Source organism: Macaca thibetana, chromosome 10 (genome assembly GCF_024542745.1).
Source record: "Macaca thibetana thibetana isolate TM-01 chromosome 10, ASM2454274v1, whole genome shotgun sequence".
NCBI classification, from domain to species: Eukaryota; Metazoa; Chordata; class Mammalia; order Primates; family Cercopithecidae; genus Macaca; species Macaca thibetana.
In genome coordinates this window covers 74,582,489-74,605,044 of record NC_065587.1, presented here as the reverse complement: position 1 = coordinate 74,605,044, position 22,556 = coordinate 74,582,489, and the positions used below count along the sequence as shown (strand labels likewise).

The 22,556-nt window shown below is 41.1% G+C and overlaps 1 protein-coding gene and 1 non-coding gene across 2 annotated transcripts in view; both read right to left on the bottom strand.

Annotated features, from left to right (window-relative positions):
* The window catches only part of CHGB (chromogranin B), an 817,086-nt gene that overhangs the window by 14,761 nt on the left and 779,769 nt on the right, over positions 1 to 22,556 (bottom strand). The window lies entirely within an intron of this gene.
* Positions 20,895 to 21,056, bottom strand: LOC126929952 (U1 spliceosomal RNA). The gene has a single exon (XR_007717382.1). It is a non-coding gene; the product is annotated as a U1 spliceosomal RNA (small nuclear RNA).

The following is a 22,556-nucleotide window of genomic DNA, read 5'->3' as shown; positions in this document are numbered from 1 at the left end:
AGCTCCTTTTCTAATGAGTATTTATTCAGGTTGTTACCCTTTGGTCTTTAATCACTCCTTTACAACACAGCCTTAGTCTCATGGGTGGGTCTTGTAATAACCTGCTGGTAAGAAATAGCCAATACTACAAACCCTATGTGCATCCTCTCTTGCTTTCAAATTGAGACAGTAAAGTATTTTTGTTATTATGTGTGAGAAAAAGGTGAAAGCATCTTCCAGAATATTTTTGATGTGGGTTCCCTCAGCCTAATGAGCAATCGGGAAGAAGCAGCAGGCAGGTGACCTGCGCAGAAGAGGAATAACACAGGCTTTGTGGAACGGAGTGAGACTTCACTGGGCTCTCTTCATTCAGGGAATGAAGATGTCTGCAAGCACAGCTCAAGCGAGGTATCAGTTTAGTTTTCTTGAAAATTAATGAGGTTCGAATTCTTTTTGTATGTGCTGGGTGAATGGCTACATCTTCCTGAAAAAGCTGGAAAGTGTTTCACCAAGATCACAGCCACAGAATAATTAAAAGAATAGTCTTAAAAAGGATATTAGTGGAACAATGGATAAATGTCGAATAAGATCTATAGGTTACTGTATTGTATTGTGTTGTGTTGTATTGTATTGTATTGTATTAATGTTAATTTCCTGATTTTGAAAATTGTACTGTGGGCCAGGTGTGGAAGCTCACGCCTGTAATCCCAACACTTTGGGAGACCAAGGCGGGTGGATCACCTGAGCTCAGGAGTTCAAGACCAGCCTGGGAAACGTGGTGAAACCACATCTCTACCAAAAATAAAAAAAAAAAAAAAAAAAAAAAAAAGAAAGAAAAAGAAATAAAGAAAGAGAGAAAGAAAATTGTACTGTGATTATGTAAGAAAATAAGAAAATATCCCTGTTTTTAGGAAACACACCTTGAAGTATCTAGAGGTAAAATGGTATCGTATGTACAACTTCCTTTCACATTTTTAGAAAAAAATATAAAGATAGAGAAAAAGAGAATGCTAAGGTAAGTATGGCAAAATGTTAGCATTCAGGGAATTGAGGAGAAAGGTATATGGGAATTTTTGTACTTTTTTGCATTTTTCTGAAATCTGAAATACTTTTAAAATTGAAAAAACAATATTTGGGGCACAAAAGAGTCCATTTAAAACCTCTGTAGACCAGTAGGTACAGAAAAATAAGCTGTTGAGTGAGGGCCGTTCCTTGGCTGCAGATCTGCAGCAATTTTTCCTCTAGAGTTGAAATTATATAAGGGTTCTAATACTCTTTAAGATGCACTGATGGCCAACAATTCTCTACAGTTACCACCTTCCAGGAGCATCTGCATCTCGATTTTCCAGTGATTTCCTTCTCTTCTTGCTCCCTTGAAAAGCATGGAGTTAAACAATGTTAACGTCATTTTGTGGCTTCTCAGGCTGGAGGCTTGGTCTGAGTTCATTACTCATCAAGTCCTGACGTAGGAAAGATCTCTTCATTATTGTCAATTGGAATGAAGAAAAAAAAAGGCAACCCTGGCCTACAGCCAGTTCCCACATTCAGACTTAGCTTTCTTTTTAAATTTTTCATCATTGTACAAACTTTTTATGATTTTTGCCTTTCACATTTAGATCTCTATGTACAAGAGGAAAAAACAGCCATAAGGAGAAGCTTTTTTTTTTTTTTTTTGAGATGGGGAGTCTCACTCTGTCACCCAGGCTGGAGTGCAGTGGCGTGATCTCGGCTTACTGCAAGCGCCGCCTCCCGGGTTCATGCCATTCTTCTGCTTCAGCCTCCCGAGTAGCTGGGACTACAGGCGCCCACCACCGCGCCCGGCTAATTTTTCTATGTTTAGTAGAGATGGGTTTTCAACATGTTAGCCAGGATTGTCTCGATCTCCTGACCTCGTGATCCACCTGCCTCAGCCTCCCAAAGTACTGGGATTACAGGCGTGAGCCACTGCGCCCAGCCAAGGAGAAGCATTTTTAAAGAATTCTCTCAAAAACAGGATGAAGGAGGAAAACCAAATTTTTTCTTAGGGACTAGGCCTTAGAATAAACATGGCATGAGATAGGGGTATAGTCTTTTTGTTTGTTTGTTTTTGTTTTTGTTTTTGAGACAAGGTCTTGATCTGTCACCAGGCTGGAGTAAAGTGGCATGATCATGGCTCACAGCAGTCTCCAACTTCTGGCCTCAAGCAATCCTTCCACCTCAACCTCCTGAGGAGGATTACAAGTGTTTGCCACCACACTTTGCCAATTTCTATTTTTTTGTAGAGATGGGTTGCCCAGGCTGGTCTTAAACTCCTGACTTCAAGTGATCCTCTTGCCTTGGCCTCCTAAAGTGCTAGGATTATAGGCATGAACAACTGTCCCCAGCCACATTTTTTAGCATATTATCACCCAGTTGTCCTGGAAATTTTTATTGAAGTGACCATCCTTTCCCATCTGCTCTGCAATGTCACTTAGAAAAAAAAATCTACCGTCCATAGGTATGTTGCCAGACTCTTCCAGAACATTGGTCCATTCCGTATCACTGAACTATTTGTTCCTTGAAGCAGCACCACACTTTCTCTATCATCATATCTTCTTAATTTTAAATAAGTCTTCTTTTTTTTTTTTTTTTTTTGGAGATAGGATCTCACTCTGTCACCCAGGCTGCAGTGTGGTGGCCCAATCTCAGTTCACTGCAACCTCTGCCTCCCAGGCTCAAGTGATCCTCTCGCCTCAGCTTCCAGAGTAGCTGGAACTACCTGCATCTGTCACTGTGCCTGGCTAATTTTTTCTATTTTTTGCAAAGACAAGGTTTCATCATATTGCCCAGGCTGGTCTTGAATTCCTGTGCTCAAACAATCAGCCTGCCTCGGCCTCCTAAAGTGCTGGAATTACAAGTGTGAGACACTGTGTCCTGATGTCTCATGGAAAAGGTCTTTCCACCTTGTTTTTCCTTAGGATGGTATGGCCGTTTTGGGCCCTTTGCGTTTTCATATGAATCTTGTGATCAACTGTCTATTTTCATGAAAAAAAAAAAAAAAAACTGTTAGGATTTTGACAGGATAGATCAATTTAGGAACAGTTGGCGTCTTTCCAATATTGGGCAGTCTTTGTTTTTTTTTCTTTTTTTAACATGGATTAAGTGATCCTCCTGCCTCACTTCCCATTGTGTTGTGATTACAGTTGTGAGCCACTGTGCCTGGCCTAGACTTAGCTTTTTGATTGCTGTTAGTGTTCTGAATATAATCTTACCTCAAATAGTACAAAATACCAGGAAAATAAGACATAGGAAAGAGTATCTTTCAGAAATAGTCTCAAATAATTAAGGAGGAAAACAAACATACCTCCTCTAGGAACTAGGGCTTAGAATAAATCATGGTTTTGTACACGGCTCCTGAAATAGATTTTCCATCAGAGTCCAGCTGGGAAAATGAAACCAACAGAGGGAATTTGATACAGGAAACAATACACAGAAACGTTGAAAAAGTGAAGAAAAGAAGAAAGGAGAAAACGCAAAGATTAGCAACTGCAGGCAGCTGCTATGCCCCTAGGGATGGAAGGATAAAGAAAGGATGTGCCTCCCTGGAGCCCAGAAACATTAGCCACTTAGTAGGAACCTCTGCCAGCTAGGTAGGTGGGATTTGGGGCCATGGGAAGGAGGGGCTGTATGATGGGAGCCGGAAGTACAGAAGAGAAGCAGCCACGGCTAGAGATGCATCCCCTTCCTCCCAATAAGAGAAAAGGGCAGAAATACATTGGCTTCTTCTTTTTAGTGCTAGTTCCTTTTAGTGGCTGAACCTACCTGGGAACAATTGACAGGGAAGCCCGGGGAATACAGTTGGCAAAAGCCAGTCCCCTCAGTGATACAGAAAAGAGCAGGGGATGGAATTGAAAAGCAAACTGACAAATAAATGCCATGTAGATCAAAACCACCCAGGAGTAGAGGTATTGAATGTAGATTTTCTCTTAATATTCACAAAGTCATTTTGTTTGCATATGTGAATGCTGATTAGGTGTCAAGCATGGTAGTAAATACATATTTCTTTGGTCATAAGAAACTACATGATCAATCACAACATTAATGGTGCTCTACCTACTCTAGGAGAGTTCACCAGCCAGTCAGGGAGTAAAGCTGAGAGAGGTGTAGGTTGGACTCCTGCTCCAGAAATGGAGGGCAAGAGAGCAATGCAATGAAATGACATGCAATGAAACTGACACCACTCTGGAAACTGCTGACCTGCAAATGGACTTTTACAGAATTCCATGGGTTTGTGGCCAACAGGATAAATATTTATCTCTTGTGAATTTAAGTGTTTTCCTAATAAAGAGCACTATGTCAACAAGTAGTTTTTCTCGGGTAGTTAGGTCCTAGAATACATTTAGTACCTGGTTTCTTAGGTCAGATTCCTGGTGCACTTGAACATAATCAAGAAATCAGAAACCAAACTTGCATCCTAAGAGAGGATAGAAATCATTTTTTTAAATCTACCAAATTATGGGTAAGATAACTCCATACGACTTGCATGCAGATATATATTAGTAAAAATTCACATTTCTCAAGGGAAGGCAACAGGTAGAGCCACAACCATTCAAGTGTGACAAAACAGGAGATGTTCCTCTAAAAGTGTGGAGTTTATATATAGTGGGATGGTCAGATGAACAGTCTCACTTCTTATAATTGGAGAAAAGTCAAGCAACTAAAATTGAGAAGTAGGATAAGTATGCTTTGGTTCTGACGAATTGATAAGACCCAAATCTCTTGACAAATCTGTAGTTTGCCACATATCACTTGGAAAGGATCTAGAACGAAGGGTGCCTGCAGGTCTTTTTTATGTCCCTCCCTGAAACTCACACTCAGTTCGTAGAACAATTTAAAGTCTCCAAAGCACTTTCACAGATGCTGCACATTGGATTTAAAAAAAAAAAAAATGTTATGAAACTGACTGCTCAGGCCTCTTAACACCCTCTTTACAAGTGAAGGATATGAGGTTAAAATTAAAAACTTGAAGTATTTTGTTTATGATCAAAACATTTGGTGGAAAGAAGCAGGCTGAGATTTGTTTTTGGTTCACTTCTTAAAATTAATTTTAAGATAATTTTTTTTTCAAAAATTGAATGTGTTAACATAGAGTCAAGTGATGAAGTGCACACACCTGAAGTATATAGATCATTAGAGTTTTTCCCATGTATATACCCATGTAGTCAACACCCTGATCCAGAACATTCCCAGCATTCCAGAAAGCTCCCTTGTGCCTTCAGTCAACACTCCCTCCAGAGATAACCACTCCTCTGAGGTCTACCACCATAGATTATTTTGGCCTGTTTTAAAACTTTGTATAGGTGGAATCATGTATTAATAGTATATGCTCCTTTGTATCTGACTACTTTCACTCAATATTACATCTGTTGTGTATAGCAATAATTCATTCCTTTTCATTGCTGTGTAGTATTCCATAGTATGAATGGTGAAACAATATATTTACATTCTATCATTGGTAGATATTTAAATTGTTTTCAGTTTGGAAATATGAACAAATATGCTATGAACACTTGTGTATTTGTGTCTTGGCAGACATAAGCACTTGTTTCTAATATACTCATTAGATGTGTATTAGATGTGTATGTGAAATTGTTGGGTCAGCTCTAGTAGATACTGTGTTTTTGTTTGTTTGTTTGTTTGTTTGTTCTTTTGTGACAGAATCTCACTCTGTTGCCCAGGCTGAAGTGCAGTGGCATGAATACAGCTCACTGCAGCCTCGACCTCCTGGAATCAAGCAATCCACCTCAGCTTCCTGTGTAACTGGCGCCACAGGCACATGCCACCATGCCCAGCTAATTTTATTTTTTCTGTAAAAATGGGAGTCTCACTTTGTTGCTCAGGCTAGTCTCCCAGGCCCAAGCAATCCTCTCACCTTCACCTCCCAAAGTGCTGAGATTACACGTGTGAGCCACTATGCCCAGAAGATACTATCAGGTTTCTGAAATGGTCATACCAGGGACTGGGATTTGAATTTGGATTGTTTGGATGTTGATGCTCTCGTGACATAACACTTCCTCCTACTGCAACCCCCACTGCAGAGTTGGAGGGAGAATGGGCATCTCGATGCCAGGATGCTTTGGGTGGACGGCTGCTAGAAAAATACCAAACCATGCTTCACTTACTTCACACATTTGCTCAAGTGTTGGACCTAGGGCCAAAGGTTATTCTTACTTACTCAGTGGTAATGCATAGGTAAGGCAGAGAGAAAGAGTCTGAAACCCACTGGGAGAACACTTTATTCATTTTACTCATTTTCATAATCCTTTGATTTAATATCTATTTATTAAATTAATAGCAGAAAGACTATGTTAGTATGGCAGGATGAGAGCATGCTCCAGTCTCCTTTGATTTCAGCTTCCAGAAGAGACTACAGAGATATTTCACACACATGTTCTCACACATGTGCATGTGCACGCATACACACACACACACACACACACACACACACACACCCTGCAGCAGATGCTGCTGGTTCCTTGCCCATTTCCCTCATCCATACCACTTGGATAGGACTAACGAAAAAGATTGGGGGAGCTTTGGGGTTCCTCTGATCCTGAAAGCAGAAGGGAATCTGGGGGTAACCGAGGAGGAAACTGATGGGGCATCTGGTGGGAGTCCAGGCAGTGTGGCCCCTTCCTCCTCCAGCACTTGTGCAAAGCAGTGGGTCACTGACATGTCAGGCCTGCATCCTTTTCTGTTGGGATTCTTTCCACCTCTTAGTAGCAACTTCTTTGCACCTCTGATGCCTTGATATTCACAACTTTTTTCTCCTCTTCCCCTGAAAAAGCCTTCTTCATATGGCACTCCTTCTAGGGACTTTTGAAGTTTGGTCTTATTATAAAATATGTACATAAATGTGTATAATTTCCAGCACCAAGCCAGACATGGTGGCCATGACCCTGAAATCACACCACTTTCAGGCCAGAAAGGCTGATATTGAGAACCCAGAAACAGTCCTGTGCTGTGTTTTGAGCTCTCCCTCCCCTTCTCTGCCTGCTGCATCTCCCTGGCCCTTCTCTCTGTGCTGATCCTCAGGAGTCATGAAATGTAAGTTGGTTCTGCTTCTGCGATTCTGAGAGATTTGGCTGACTTTGCTCTGAGAGGAGGCACTGTTCTGCAGATGCTGAATTTTTAATTATTTATGGTGAATATTAGAGTGTACCAACTCCCAGGCAGACCTCTCCTCAACAAAAATGTGTTCTATAGATGTAGCCTCCAGGAAATACCAACTCCCAGGCAGACCTCTCCTCAACAAAAATGTGTTCTATAGATGTAGCCTCCAGGAAAACTTTATGTAGGTTAATTTCAGTTTTACAATGATGAATATTTTATTTTTCAGCAATTCATAATGACCCTTGAGGAGCCATTATTTTTATATAAATATGCGTATTCTAAAACCTCCCAAGATGTCATTGCCCATATTTTTGGTCTGGGTAACAAAGATATAACTCTATAGTGAACTACTTCTCATAAGTCCTATTAAAGGATTGTTCTCCCTCTCTTTTTCTTTCTAGTTTAATTAAATTATTTTAGAGACAGGGTCTTACTCCATTGCCCAGGCCAGAGTGCAGTGGTGTGATCATGGCTCACTATAGCACTGACCTCCTGGGCTCAAGCCATCCTCCCACTCAGCCTCTTGAGTAGCTGGGACTACAAGTGTGTGCCCCCATGCCCAGCTAATTTTTAAAATTTTCTGTAGAGATGGAGTCTCACTGTGTTGCTCAGGCTGATCTCAAACTCCTAGCCTCAAGCAATCCTCTGGCCTCGGCCTCTCAAAGTGCTGGGATTATAGGTGTGAGCCACTGTGCCCGGCTCTGCTCTCCCTCTCTTTCTCCCGCTCCTCCAGCTGACTTTCCTTCCATTTATATTCACTCAATAACTCAGAAAGAGCACCAAATAATTTTATATTGCCATATAAACATGGTACTGTCTGAAACTGTAGACTACTAATGGATGAGCCAGTCTCACCTTAATCTTTTTGTCTTTTAGAAGGCATTTTATCCTACCAGGTATGAAAATAAATATTAGAAAACTTACTGGATTTGGTCTCACCCCTCGAAGTACAGTGGAGGCAGAATACACAGTTAATTTTGGAAAAGACAAAGAACCTTTGCAGAAATATGACCCAAGGGGCAACGGGGTATTCCAGGTCCTACAGACAAAAGTAGAAACCTCAGGTACTATTAGGCCCCAGTCTACTGGACCATGGACCAGTTTCCAGCCTCGAGGTAAAAGAGGAAGTAAAGAGGCATCCAGAAGATCTACCCAATTACAGCCCAATGAGAGAGTGAAGAATGGTCAGGTTGGCTGGGCACGTGGCTCATGCCTGTAATCCCAGCACTTTGGGAGGTGGGTAGATCACATGAGGTCAAGAGTTCAAGACTAGCCTGGCCAACATGGCGAAACCCCATCTCTACTAAAAATACAAAAATTAGCCGGGCATGGTGGTGCACATCTGTAATACCAGCTACTAGGGAGGCTGAGGCAGGAGAATCGCTTGAACCTGGGAGGCACAGGTTGCAGTGAGCCGAGATCACCCCACTTCACTCCAGCCTGGGTGACAGAATGAGACTCTATCTTAGGAAAAAAAAAAAAAAAAAAAGAATGGTTAGGGCATCATGAAGGATGGGAGCTGCCTCGAGAGAAACGGCTTAGTCATTGCAAAGTGAAGCTGAACCCTTTGATTCTTGAATTTACCCAAGGACTTCATGAAATTGATAGACAGCATTCTTCAAAAGCTAGAGTGGTGGTTTGTTTACATAATAATGTAGTGTTTTTATTGAAATGCTTAAACACAGTTTTGGCAGTGGGGCTGTGGAAGGAGAAAGAAACAGGGAGAGTATGTAAGAGGCAGAGTGTAACATGCAAGCTCCTGCCCTCTGCTCAGGGTAAACCCACATAGTGGTATTCATGGATGCTGCTGCTTCTTGCTTTGAGGAAAAAGGGTACATAGATGGTCATGCAAAGCTCAAAGCAGGCATTGAAATACCAAGTCAGACAGTGGTCCCCAGTGCTTTCCTTTCCATAACCTCTTTTATACTTCTCCTGGTCCCTCTGGATGAAAGGAAGACACGAAAAAAACTTTGGGAGATAAGGAAGAAGTAACTCAGAGACCATGCTCTGTCTCCTTGTCATCCTGCTGCAAGCATCCAAATGACCCAGATTACATAATCTGCCTGCCCCATGAGTACCTAATTAACATCCTACCATACCAGATCCAAAAGTGAAAAGGTAGTTTGCACAAAATGTGCTATTACAATGTGCTAATGATGCTAGGAGGCTCCAAACCAATATTATTCCTGGAACCATTTCATAACTACTTGTTCCTGAAGACATCCAAGGGAACAGAGTCCATGATTAGAATTTCAGACCGAGTGCAGAGGTTCACCCAGGGACACTGTTTAATTAAGAACCTTCTCAAGATTCCTCAGTTTATAACCTGTGGGTTGTGGCCCCTAGTGGGTCAGTTCTGCTCTGGCTCCATCTGGAAACAACACCTCTCATGATAATATTGAAGTGTGCATTTCTGTGAGCACTGCAAATTGGGGGTGGAGGGGGTGGAAGGCCTTCCAGAGGCCCTGGGAGGGGTCTTGTTTATCTCTGGACCCTGACAACATCTTGCCCAACCTCCATGATGATTCCCTGCATCAGGATGTCTGCATTTCAGCTGGTTAAGGATCTTGTGGCATCATTTGACTGCCTCTACAGTTCTCATCTGTCCAAAACTAACACGTTTTACCTCATTCCCATGGGCTCAGCCTTTGCCTGAGTCTCAGAACCTCCCTTTGGCTCTGTTAAGGGAGATACACAGAGTTCAGCATCAGGTCACATTTGTAGGTGGTCTGGCCGAGTCTGGAGTCTGAGTTCTTGTAACTAGTCTTGTTTCTGATTCATTTCTGACCTGCCCCCAGCCACCTCCACTGTAGTCCAAGATTATATAATGTATGGTGAAGAGTTTAGACCTCAGATCAAATCCCATTTAGGCCACTTACTAACCGTGTGATTGTGGAACAAGTGACTTAACTATGAAACTTGCCTTCCTCATCTATAAAAGAAGGATAACAACATCATCCTCAGAGGCCTGGCCTGTGCAGCAAATGAGCTAGTTTTTGTAACCCCCTACAACTGTGCCTGGCACGCAGTGGCATTCAAGACATGGCAGCTGCTATTGCAATTTCAAAAAATAGCAGCTTTATTTAGACATAATTTATACACAATGAAATTCTTCCCTTTAAAATGTAAAATTCAGTACTTTAGTATCTACATAGAGTTATACAACCATAGTCACTGTCTAATTTCAAAAAGTTTTTCACCACCCCAACAAGAAACTCCATATTTACTAGTAGTTACTCCCTATTCCTCCTCCCTCAGCCCCTGACAACCGCTGATGAATTTCTGTCTCTATTGATTTGCCAATTCTGGATATTTTATATAAATAGAATCATATAATATGTGACTGTTTGTGTCTGGCTTCTTTCACTTAAAACAGTGTTTTCGATGTTCATGCCAGTCGTAGCCTGTGTCAGTACTTTATCATTTCTTTTCATAGCTGAGTACTATTTCATTATGTGGATATACCACATTTTATTTACCCATTCATCTGTTGATGGACATTTGGGTTGTTTCTACTTTTGGGCTATTTTGAATGATGCTGCTAAAAATGTTTGTGTACAACTTTTGGGGCAACACATGTTTTCATTTCTCTTGAGTGTATACTTGGGAGTGGAATTGCCAGGTCATATGCTAACTTGTATGTTTCTCTTGAGTGTATACTTGCGAGTGGAATTGCCAGGTCATATGCTAACTTGTATGTTTAACTTTTTAAGGAACTGCCAAGTGTTTATTACAGTGGTTACACCATTTTACAGTCCCATTGGCAACATATGAGGGTTCCAATTTCATTGTATCCTCACTAATTATTCTTGTCTGACTTTGATTATAGCCATTCTAATGGATATGAAATTATACCTCATGGTGATTTGTAATTCCCTAATAACTAATAAATTTGGCATCTTTTCACATGCTTATTGGCCATTAGTATATCTTCTCTAAAAAAAAAATTCAAATCCTTTCCTCATTTTTAAATTGAGTTATTTGTCTTTTTATTGCTAAGTTGTAAATTTTTTATATCTTTTGTATATGTCTCTAATCTGATATATGATTTGCAAATATTTTCTCCCATTTTCTGGTTGTCTTTTCAATTTTTTGATGGTGTACTTTGAAGCACAAAGGTTTTAAATTTTGATGCCATCCAATTTATCTGCTTTTTCTTTGGTTGCTTTTGCTTTAGGTATTATATCTAAGAAATCATTTCTTAGTCTAAGGCTCAAGATTTTCTCCTATGTTTCCTTCTAAGGTTTTATACTTTGAGGTCTTACACTTATGCCTATGATCCATTTTGAGTTCGTTTTTTATGTGATGTCAGGTAGGAATACAACTTCATTCTCTTGCATATGGATATCCAGGTGAGTCAGCATTATTGTTGAAAAGAATATTCTTTCCTCCTTGAATTGTCTTGGCACCTTTGTGCCAATTTTACATAAATATATGTTTTTATTTTTATATTCCAATTCTATTCTATTGACCTACATGTCTATTCTTATGCCAGTACCACACAATCTTAATTACAGTAGCTTTGTAGTAAGTTTTGAAATCAAGAAGTGTGAGTCATTCAACTTTGTTCTTTTTTTTTTAAGACTGTTTTGGCTATTCTGGGCCCCTTGAATCTCCATAAAAATTTTAGAATCAGTTTGCATGTTACTGAAAAAAAAAAAGGCAGCTGGGATTTTAATACTGATTGCATCGGAACTGTAGATCAGTTTGGGGAAGACTGTCATCTAAACAATGTTAAGTCCTATGATCCATGGACACAGGATGTCTTTCCATTTATTTAGGTGTCATCTAATTTAACAATGTTTTGTAGTTTCCAGCGTAGAAGTCTTGCACTTCTTTTGTTAAATTTATTTTTAAGATTTTTTTTGATGTTATTGTAAATGAAGTTGTTTTCTTAATTTCCTTTCATTGCTAGTATGTAGAAATGCAATTGACTTTTGTGTATTCTTCTTGTATCTTGCAACCTTTCTGAACTGGAACTTGTTTATCAGTTCTGATAGTTGCATGTGTGTGTCTGTGTGTGTGTTTGCATTTCTTAGGATTTTCTATATACACAATTGTGTCATATGCAAATAGGTATATTTTTACTTCTTTCTTTCCAACCTGGATGCCTTTCATTTATTTTTCTGGTCTTATTAGCCTACCTAGTACTGCCAGTAAAATGCTTAATAAAAATGGCGAGAGTGGATATTTTTCTCTTATTTTTGTTTTGTTCCTGATCTTAGGGGGAAAACTTTCAGTCTTTTACCATTAAGTATTATGTTAGCCATGGGCTTTTTATAGACGTCCTTTGTCAGGTCAAGAAAATATCCTTAGATTTCTTGTTTGTTGACTTTTTGTTTTAATCACAAAAGACTGTTAGATTTTGTCAAATGCTTTTTCAGTATCTATGAGATGACCATGTGGTAGTTTTTTTCCTTTTATTCTCTTAATAAGGTATATTATGCTGATAGATTTTTAAATAGTGAATGAGCCCTGCATACCTTGGATAAATTCCACTTGTTAGTGACATTTAATGCCTTTTATATATTGTTGGCTTCAGTTTGCTAGTACTTTGCTTAAGATTTTTGCGTGTGTCTCATAAGGTACACTGGCATTGTCTGGTTTGGTATTAGGTTATCACTGGCCTGCCAGGGTTGGGAAGCGTTCCTCTTCCTCTTCGCTGCTTCGTCTTCTTCTTCTTTTTTTTTTTTTGAAAGAGTTTGTAAAGGATTCATCTTAATTTTACTTTAAATGTTTGATAGAATTCACCAATGAAGCTATCTGAAACTAGGCTTTTCTTTGGGGAAAGTTTTAAAATTACTAATTGAGTATTCTTTAATTGGTATAGATCTGTTCAGATTTTCTATTTCTTCTTCTTTCTTTTTTCCCAAGACGGAGTCTCGCTCTGTTTGTTGCCCAGGCTATAGTGCAGTGGCGCAGTCTCGGCTCACTGCAAGCTCCGCCTCCCAGGTTCACGCCATTCTCCTGCCTCAGCCTCCTGAGTAGCTGGGACTACAGGTGCCTGCCACTACACCCGGCTAGCTTTTTGTTTTTTTTGGTAGAGACGGGGTTTCACTGTGTTAGCCAGGATGATCTCGATCTCCTGACCTCATGATCTGCCGGCCTCGGCCTCCCAAAGTGCTGGGATTACAGGCTTGAGCCACCACGCCCTGCCCCTCTGCCCTTTTTTTTGTTTGTTTTTTGAGACAGGGTCTCACTCTGTCACCCAGGTTGGAGTACAGTGGTGTGATCACGGCTCACTGTGGTCTCAACCTCCTGGCCTCAAGTGATTCTCTCATCTCAACATCCCAAGTAGCTGGGACCACAGGCATGCACCACCATGCCCGGCTAATGTTTACTTTTTTTTTTTTTTTTTGTAGAGACATGGTTTTGCTCCTTGTCCAGGCTGATCTCGAACTATTCAGCTCAAGGGATCTGCCCGCCTCAGCCTCCCAAAGTGCTAATATTACAGGCATGAGCCATCATGCACGGCCTGGGTTTTCTATTTCTTCTTGAGTCCAGTTAAGTAGTTTGTGTTTTTCTTTGAATTTGTCCATTTCATCTATGTTTTCTTATTTGTTGGCATACATTTGCTCAAAATATTGCCCTGTAGTCATCTCGCTTGACCTATTAGTAGCCTATGACACAGCTGAACATTCTCTCCACCTTGAAATCCTTTTCTTACCTAGTTCCTGAAACACTGCACTCACCTGTGTCTCCGAGCTCTTCATCTCAGGTTCTTTTGTTGGCTCCTCATTCCCCCAATCTCTAAACATCAGAGTGTCCCAAGCCTCAGCACTGGACTTCTTCTCTTCTCTATCCATTCTTCCTTCTTGGTGCTCTCATCCAATCTCTTGATTTTAAGTGTCATCATTAATTGGGTGACATCTTCAAGATTTATAACTCCAATTCCAATTTATCTTCTGAATTCTGGCTCAACTATGCAATTGCCTATCTGACACCTATAATTAGATGTTGCATATCCATTTCAGACCTCACCTGTCCAACACTAAACTTTTGATATTTCCATGTGAATGTGCTGCTCCCTTAGGCTTCCTCATCCCAGTAAATGGTGTCTCCATAATTTCAGGCACTTAGCCACAAACCTTGGAGTCATTCTTAACTCCTCTGTCCTCTCATATCCAATAGCTAATCTTTTTAAGAATCTTGTAGACTCAGCCTTTAAAATATGCCCAGAATCTGACCACTAATTTCCACCTCCATTGACTACCACCACTGCCACAAGTCATCATCGACCCTCACCTACACAATGAATGGCCTCCTCATTGGTCTCCCTACTTCTGTCCTTGTCTCTTTACAACCCATCCTCCATATGATATCTAAACAGAGTACACTAACATCTTTAGTCATGTCATTCCTCTACTGAAAATGTCCTCAACAGCTCTCGTGTCACTCATGAGACAGAGTCCTTACAGTGGCTACCGACCCTTTACAATTTGGCTCTCAGTATGTCTCTCATGTCTCTTGCTTTCCCCCTCATGCACTCTTCTCCAGCAACACTGGCCTCTGTGCTGCTCCTCAGACATGCAAAGCATTCTTCTGCCTCAGGTCCTTTGCACTTACTGTGACCTCATACAGGGCCAGAGAGTCTCATGCTCCCTCCCTCCCTCTCTACTTCAGGAATTTGCTTCAATTCCACTTTTCAGTGTGGTCTTCTGGGATTTTCTCCCTCTCCCTTTGCCAGCATGCTCTATCCTTTCTTCTGTTCCATTGTTCTCCAAAGTACTTACCACAACCAGTAGAACACCACGTATGTTTTGCTTGTTTGTTTCCTATCTCTCCCACTAGAATCTAAGCTCCATGAGGGGAGGAGTCTTCGCCTGCTTCATTGTGTACTCTATTCCAAGCACCTAGAACAGTACCTGGCTCATAGTGGCTGTTATGATGGTTCCCATATCTGGTTGTGCTTCTTTCATTCATTCAACAGTATGCATATTGCATGTGCATGAATGAATAATGCACAACCAGGTATGGAAACCACTATTAGGGAGGGCATTCAAACAGCATGAGAGTGGGAGATCTACTCTTGGGGCCAAAATTATGATATTGTGTGATTTGGGGAAAGGTGTACTGAATGTCTACTATGTGCATGACACTGTGGGAGACAAAACAAAACATTGACTGGACCCTGATCCTTTCGATCAATTCAATTTGACAAGTGAGCTCCTGCAGAGAGTCTGACATTGTGCAAGTTGTTGGGATTCAGGGACAATTAGGACACACAGTAACTGCCCTCAGTGAGCCTGTCAAGAATTCAAAGAAGTGAACACATTATTATAATACAGGATTATGAGTGCTTCTTTGGAGGAAAATAGAAAATACAAAATTGGGCCACTGAAGATTTCAAAGGTTGGCAGGGGCCCTCAAGGCTTCCACTGGAGATGATTTTGAGCTGGGTCTTAAGTAAATATATGTCAGAGAAACTTATTATTTCATAGGATGATGAGTAACATTAGAGACAAAACAGTAGTTACAAGGCAGTGTGCCACCCATCTTTGAGTTACCTCATACCAGCTTGAGAGAGCTGATTGCTAAATTTTCAGAAATTTCAAAAGTTGATTAACAGCATGTTGATAGCTTGAACTTGGCTGTGGTGGGATAATACAGCACATAAACCAGCTGCATATATATCAGGATTTCCCTGCCTGCACCTACCCGATGGGGCTGTTTGCTAAACATTTACCAGCGCACCCCTGGGCACAGGACAGATGTGTTCCCATGGTTTATGCCATGGGATGGTCATAGGAGCTGTCAGTTAGGGACAATACACCTAGGCGATGGAATCTGAGCTGGGCCTTCCTGGTGGGCAAGACTTGAACATCCCAAAGTGAAGATACTGGGTGGAATAGCATCCCCCCCCAAATTCATGTTAATCTGGACCCTCAGAATGTGATCTCATGTTAGAAATAGAGTCTTTGCAGAGATGACTAGTTAAGGTGAGGTTATATTGAATCAGGACCTTAAATTCAACAACTGGTGTTTTTATACGAAGAGGGAGATTTGGATACAGAGACACAGAGGAAACCCAGGAAAGAATGTCATGGGAAGAGGGACACATGGAGAGATGTAGCGATTAGCTTGGTACAAAACCAATTGCCATTACTTTTAATGGCAACAACCGCAATTGGTTTTGCACCAACCTAATACAAGCCAAGGAATGCAGAGGATTGCTGTCAACCATCCAAAACTGGGAAGAAGCGAGGAAGGATGCTTCCCTGTAGGATTCAGAGGGAACACAGTCCTGCTGAAACCTCGATTCTTGATTTCAGACTTCTAGCTTCAGAACTGTGAGAGAATAAGTTTTAAGCCACCAAGTTTGTGGTAGTTTGTTACTGCAGCCCAAGGAAACCGACACAGAATTGGATGAATAAGGAAAAAGAGGTGGGGATATAGAAGGGATGCCTAAAGCATGGGGAAGAATAAGAACCGATGCCTTGTATTGAGGGCTTCTATAAGCCTCCTCTGTTCTAAGATGTGCTTCCTGCATCTTAAACGTCATTTCTGTGAATCCTTAAAATACTCCTATGAGGCAGATAAAAACAGCAAAATTAAGAGAATTTAAGCAGACTGGGCATGGTGGCTCATACCTGTAATCCCAGCACTTTGGGAGCTGAGACGGGTAGATAACCTGAGGTCAGGAGTTTGAGACCAACCTGGCCAACATGGTGGAACCCTGTCTCTGCAAAAAAAAAAAAAAAAAAAAAAAAAGTAGCTGGGTATGGCAGTGGGTGCCTGTAATCCCAGCTACTTGGGAGGCTGAACTTGAACTTGGGAGGCAGAGGTTGCAGTGAGCTGAGATTGTGCCATTGCACTTCAGCCTGGGCAACAAGAGCAACACTCCATCTAAAAAAAAAAAAAAAAAAAAACAGAGAGAGAAGTCCAGCAATTTGCTCAAGGTAACGCAGCTATTTATGACAGAACTCTGATTTGAAACAGCCTTGTTGGCTTTTAATGCTCACATTCCTTCCTCTATGAGCTGGCTGATGTTCTCTCCCAGGTGGGCAAGAACCTGGCTGATGTTCTCTGCCTGGCTGATGTTCTCTCCCAGGTGGGCAAGAACCATCTCAACAATCTCAAGTGATGGAGATGAAAATGAGATATTAAAATCTTCAATATCTACATCAAGGAAGAAGGACAATGAGATTTTAGGGCCCAAGTAGAGTTCAGTATCTTTCACATTGCAAAGATCACCTCAGCCTGGTAGAAAGATTCGGAAGTCATTAAAGAATAACACTTCAAGTAATCACAGACATGCTAAGAAAAATTCTACAGGGGAACTGAGACCCTTTGTATTGGAGGAAACCCACCATCCTGTTAAGAAGACATAGAGCAGCTGAAGCATATGTTGATTAAAATCTTTTTCCCCCCAAATGGTGCCTTTTATGCGGCATCGCAGTCAAACATCAGTTAAGGGAATAAAGATCTGGCTACTAGAACAGCAGGCCACAGTGAGACAACATTGTGCACATTTGTACACCTAAGACAAACTTCGACTGTGAAAATGTTTCCAACAGAGTTAAAAGGGAAGAATCACATCAAGCAACTGTGGTGAGGGTTGCACTGCATTCAGGATATATTTAATGGATAAAAAGCCAATGGCTAGCCAGGCGAAGTGGTGCATGCCTATGTATAGTACCAGCTACTCAGGAGGCTGAGGCAGAATGATGGCTTGGCCCAGGAGTTCAAGGTTGTAGCGCAGTAAGCTATGATCTCTTTTAACCGTTAGGATTGCATTTGAATTTGTATATGGATAAAGGTGATCAATCAATTATGTAATATAAGGGAACATTCCTAACATAGGTGCACTGGTTAAATGGAAGGAGCATGTAATTATAAGTTTCCGAATTCCTCACCTTACCTTCTTTGCAAATACGTAGTCTACATATGGGATACGATTTTTCTCATCTGACTACTAAATTTATTGAAAGTCTAACATTAAAAATAATGACATTTTACCTATTTTTTTAACCATGGTGGTTAGAATGTTTTAATGTTTTAATGTTTTAATCTGTGATTCTAACTCTCTGGGGTGTGAAGTTGGCTTAGCAACAAGAATTGGCTTCCATTAGGCCCATATCTCACTGGAGTGTTCAACAGAGAGATCAAAAACACATAGCCTGAGTGGCCGTCACTGAAGTGAGTTACGTTTGGCTCTTACTGGTTGGTTGTTTTAAACATTTGAATTCAAATGCCTTTAGTTGAAGTTTGACCACACTCTGTCTCCACACTCTTTATGGTCTCACGTCCAGCCCAGTGCCCATAGTTTATCATCTAGGTGGCCCTCGAAAGCATTTTCTTCTGCTATCGTTGAAGGGAATGTTGTGTCGGACTATTTTTCCCACACGTGCAAAAATATTTCTGTTATTTTAATTATGCTTCTAATTCCTACAGAAGGCGTATTAGTTATTCATACTTCAGGGTGAAACAGTTTAGTCGGATTGCTGTTCTCTTCAAGTCTGAAGTCCAGCTGGGAGAACCCTGGAGTTTTTCTGGTAGGGAGTGTGTATCCTTGAAGCTTAAATGACCAAGGGAAAAGGGTAAGCTGAGAGGGACCAGGTAGAAGGAAACTTCGGGCAGTCAGAGCACCAGGCCAGGGAAGAGGGAGTCCCCACTGATGACCTGATGAGTAGCATGGCCATGAGAAAATTCCTTCCCAGCATTTCATAGACAATTTATATACTTTTCCACATCCCCAATTCTGAGACAGATTAGTTGAGAAAATGGAAGAAAGGTATTGCAATTCTGTGAGAATTAAAGCTTAAAAATCAGCAGAGGCCTCAGTGGTATGAGGGATTCATTGAGGGATCCATTGAAGGCAAGATCAGCTGACGCAGCAGTTGAAGGTTGAGGTCAGCATTTCTGAGAGCAAGGTGCCATGGGCTGATCAGTCTGCCTTGCTTATAATTAATACCATGTTACAAGTGTGTGTTCCTGGCCCTATCTGCTGCTAATTGGGAGGCATTCTTGCAAATAAAATAAATATTAAGAACTTTACACTTTTTAGGTCAGGTGTGGTGGCTCACGCCCATATTCCAAGCACTTTGGGAGGCTGAGGCAGGTGGAGCACCTGAGGCCGGGAGTTTGAGACCAGCCTGGCCAATATGGTGAAACCCCATCTCTACTAAAAGTATAAAAATTAGCTGGGCATGATGGCGGGTGCCTGTAGTCCCAGCCACTCAGGAGGCCAAGGCAGGAGAATCACTTGAATACGGGAGGCAGAGGTTGCAGTAGGCCAAGATTGTGCCACTGCACTCCAGCCTGGGTGACAGAAAAAGACTCCATCTCAAAAAACAAAAAAAGAGAGAAAGTTTTAAAAATAAAATTAAAAAAAGAACTTTGCACTTTTTATAGCACACTTTACACAGACCCGAAGAGTGATGTTCCAAGAAATAACAACTTTTGGAAGCAAAAAAATCTATAAATTGTTGATTTTGAATTGTGATTTCTATGTAATTCTGTTAACTTTGCTGGGCTAGATTTGAATGTTAGATTACTCAAAAACTATTTAGTAATGTTTGCTAGCCTTTGACAAGGTTTGGATATTTGCTTATAGTTCCTTCTAAATACTACTAGACAGAATATTTCTTATTTATTAAAATATGTTAAATCTAGCAGGCGCGGTGGCTCATGCCTGTAATCTCAGCACTTTGGGAGGGCAAGGCAAGTGGATCACTGGAGGTCAGGAGTTCGAGACCAGCCTGGTCAACATGGTGAAACCCTGTCTCTACTAAAAATACAAAAATTAGCCGGGTGTGGTAGGGGGCATCTGTAATCCCAGCTACTTGGGAGGCTGAGGCATGAGAATCGCTTGAATCTGGGAGGTGGAGGTTGCAGTGAGCCGAGATCATGCCACTGCACTACAGCCTGGGCTATAGAGCCAGACTCAGTCTCAAAACAAACAAACAAACAAAAATGTTAAATCCGTAATAATGAGTAAATAACTTCTGATTTCTCATTTCCAAGTTCTAAGTATTAATATTTATTGAGAATTTGAAAACACTACAAAGAATGAGAATATAAAAAGGTGAGAAAGAGTCTGTTTTGAAACTTTGCCTCAGGCCAATCTTGTTCCTGGAGGAAAAATATTGGTCTCCAGGAGGCAAGGGTTTCTACCAGGAAGCAAAGTTATTGAGTAAATGTCACAGGCTAAAGAAGCCACAGGGATTTGCTCTTGTTTGTCTATCCCCCGTGTTCTCAATTTCATCTAGAAACATCACTTGACTTTTGCCTTGGCTGACAAATCAGCTCATGTACCTAAGGAAGCTTAACTGAACGTGGCAACCTGAGCTGCTGTTTTGGTCATGGAATCAGATGTCTTTTGCTATTCTGAGACCCAAAGAGCCCAGCCTGAAATAACAGTATCTGCAGCTTCCCATGTGTCAACTGCATGTTTTCCAGCCCAGACCAGTTCCGGTGGAACAAGATGTGATCAACCATATCAGGTTCTCCAAGTGCAGTGATTGCTCTTTTGAGAAGAAACTATTCCTTATCACCATTGTGATGAATTGTGAGACAAGTGTCTCTGCATCTGATGCCCTCTCATCCTGAGAGGCTGGCAAGCAAAGACAGAGCAGGAATGAAATTTATCAGACACGTTTCACTTCTCACTTCAACCCAGATCAAAATGGAAGCCTCCTTGGTTGCTTATCAAAGCCCATAAGCCAACAATATTGAGGTGTTTGCAAGCAATAACAGAGTCGGAAAAGAGCTCGTGCTTCTTATACTTCAGGGAGTATAGTAGACAATGATTGGCCTCTGTTCTACTCCCTTTTTAAAAAAGACAGGGAATAGTGAGAACATAGTTCCCACTGCCACAAATTATGCAATTGAGTTTCCCACATTTGGGGAAATCACAGGGTCAGCACGTCTGGAGTGCAATGGATAAACCTCACCCTGGGAAAACCGCCTTCATGATCATGGTATCTCCCCTGCCAGGTAAGGATCCGTTCCACTTACGTTTTATGTGTGAGGCCAGGGGAGGGAAAAATTAAAATTAAAATTTCCTTCTAGTCTAAAAAGACCACTCATTTTGATATAACAAACATGTGTTGATTGTCATATCATGTATATAATTAGATATAGATGTGCATGCAAAGTTTAGATCCTGTAGATGTGGATGATGTAGGTGGAGTGAATGATGTCAATGTAGTTGACATAGATATTGCAGATGCTGTCGAGGTAGCCGTCAATTATGTAGATGCCAATGTAGAGTGGATGGTGTAGATATATACACAGATATAGATAGAGTAGATGCAAATATAGATGCAGATGTGCATGGTATAACTGTAAATATGGATGCAGATGAGGAAGGTGATGTAGATTAGGGTTTCTCAACCTCAGCACTATTGATATTTTAGGCTGAATATATCTTTGTTGTCAAAGACTATCCTGTGCATTGCAGGATTTAGCAGCATCCCTGGGATTTAGCAGCATCCCTGGCCTAGATGCTGAGGGCATTTCTCCCCCCAACCCTGAGCTGTAACAATAAGAAGTCTTTCTGGAAGTTGCCAAATGTCCCTGGGCAAAGCTGCCCCAGTTGAGAACCACTGGTACAGATGGTGTAGATCAAAATGTTGATGTAGATATTGATGTAATGTAAGCATAGGTATAGGTGATGCAGATAGTAAAGATGAAAATGGGGCTGGAGATGATAAAGTTGTGAACACAGATGTAGGTGGAGTATGTGTAAATATAGAGGCAAATGATGTTATAAGATATAGCCTATAGATAAATGATATAGCTGTAAACATAGACGTAGATGACATATTTGATATAAATAAGATAGATGCTGTAAACTTTATGATCTGGGCAGAAAAATACAGGTGCTAATAATGCAAATGGCATTTCTTTGACCCCTCTTTTGTTTTGTTTTGTTTTGAGATGAAGTCTCGCTCTGTCACCCAGGCTTGAGTGCAGCGGCGCAATCTCAGCTCACTGCAACCGCTGCCTCCCGGGTTCAAGCAATTCTCCTGCCTCAGCCTCCCGAGTAGCTGGGATTACAGGTGTGTGCCACCATGCCTGGCTAATTTTTGTATTTTTAGTAGAGATAGGGTTTCACCATGTTGGCCAGGCTGGTCTGGCGTGAGCCACTGCACCCAGCCTGACCCCACTTTTGGAAAAATGTCCAGACTGTGGATAAGCAGTGTCCTGTTAGGAATAGTTTAAGCATGGTGTAGCCTGGAGACTGAGGGGCTACCCAGGTGACCTATTAAGGTCCTTTTTGATGAAACCACCTGATCCTGAGCTATCACAATTTCTATTAAAGACTGATACTCAGGGTGAAAAAGAAAAAAAAATGAATGATGAAAACCAGCAAGACATGAGACTCAAATATATCCCTTCATTAATATAAGATCACATGGCAAACCCCAGATGGTCTTTCAATTCCTTCAATAAATCTTAGTAGGATGTTCATACACCAGACAAAACTAAGTAAGTGTTTC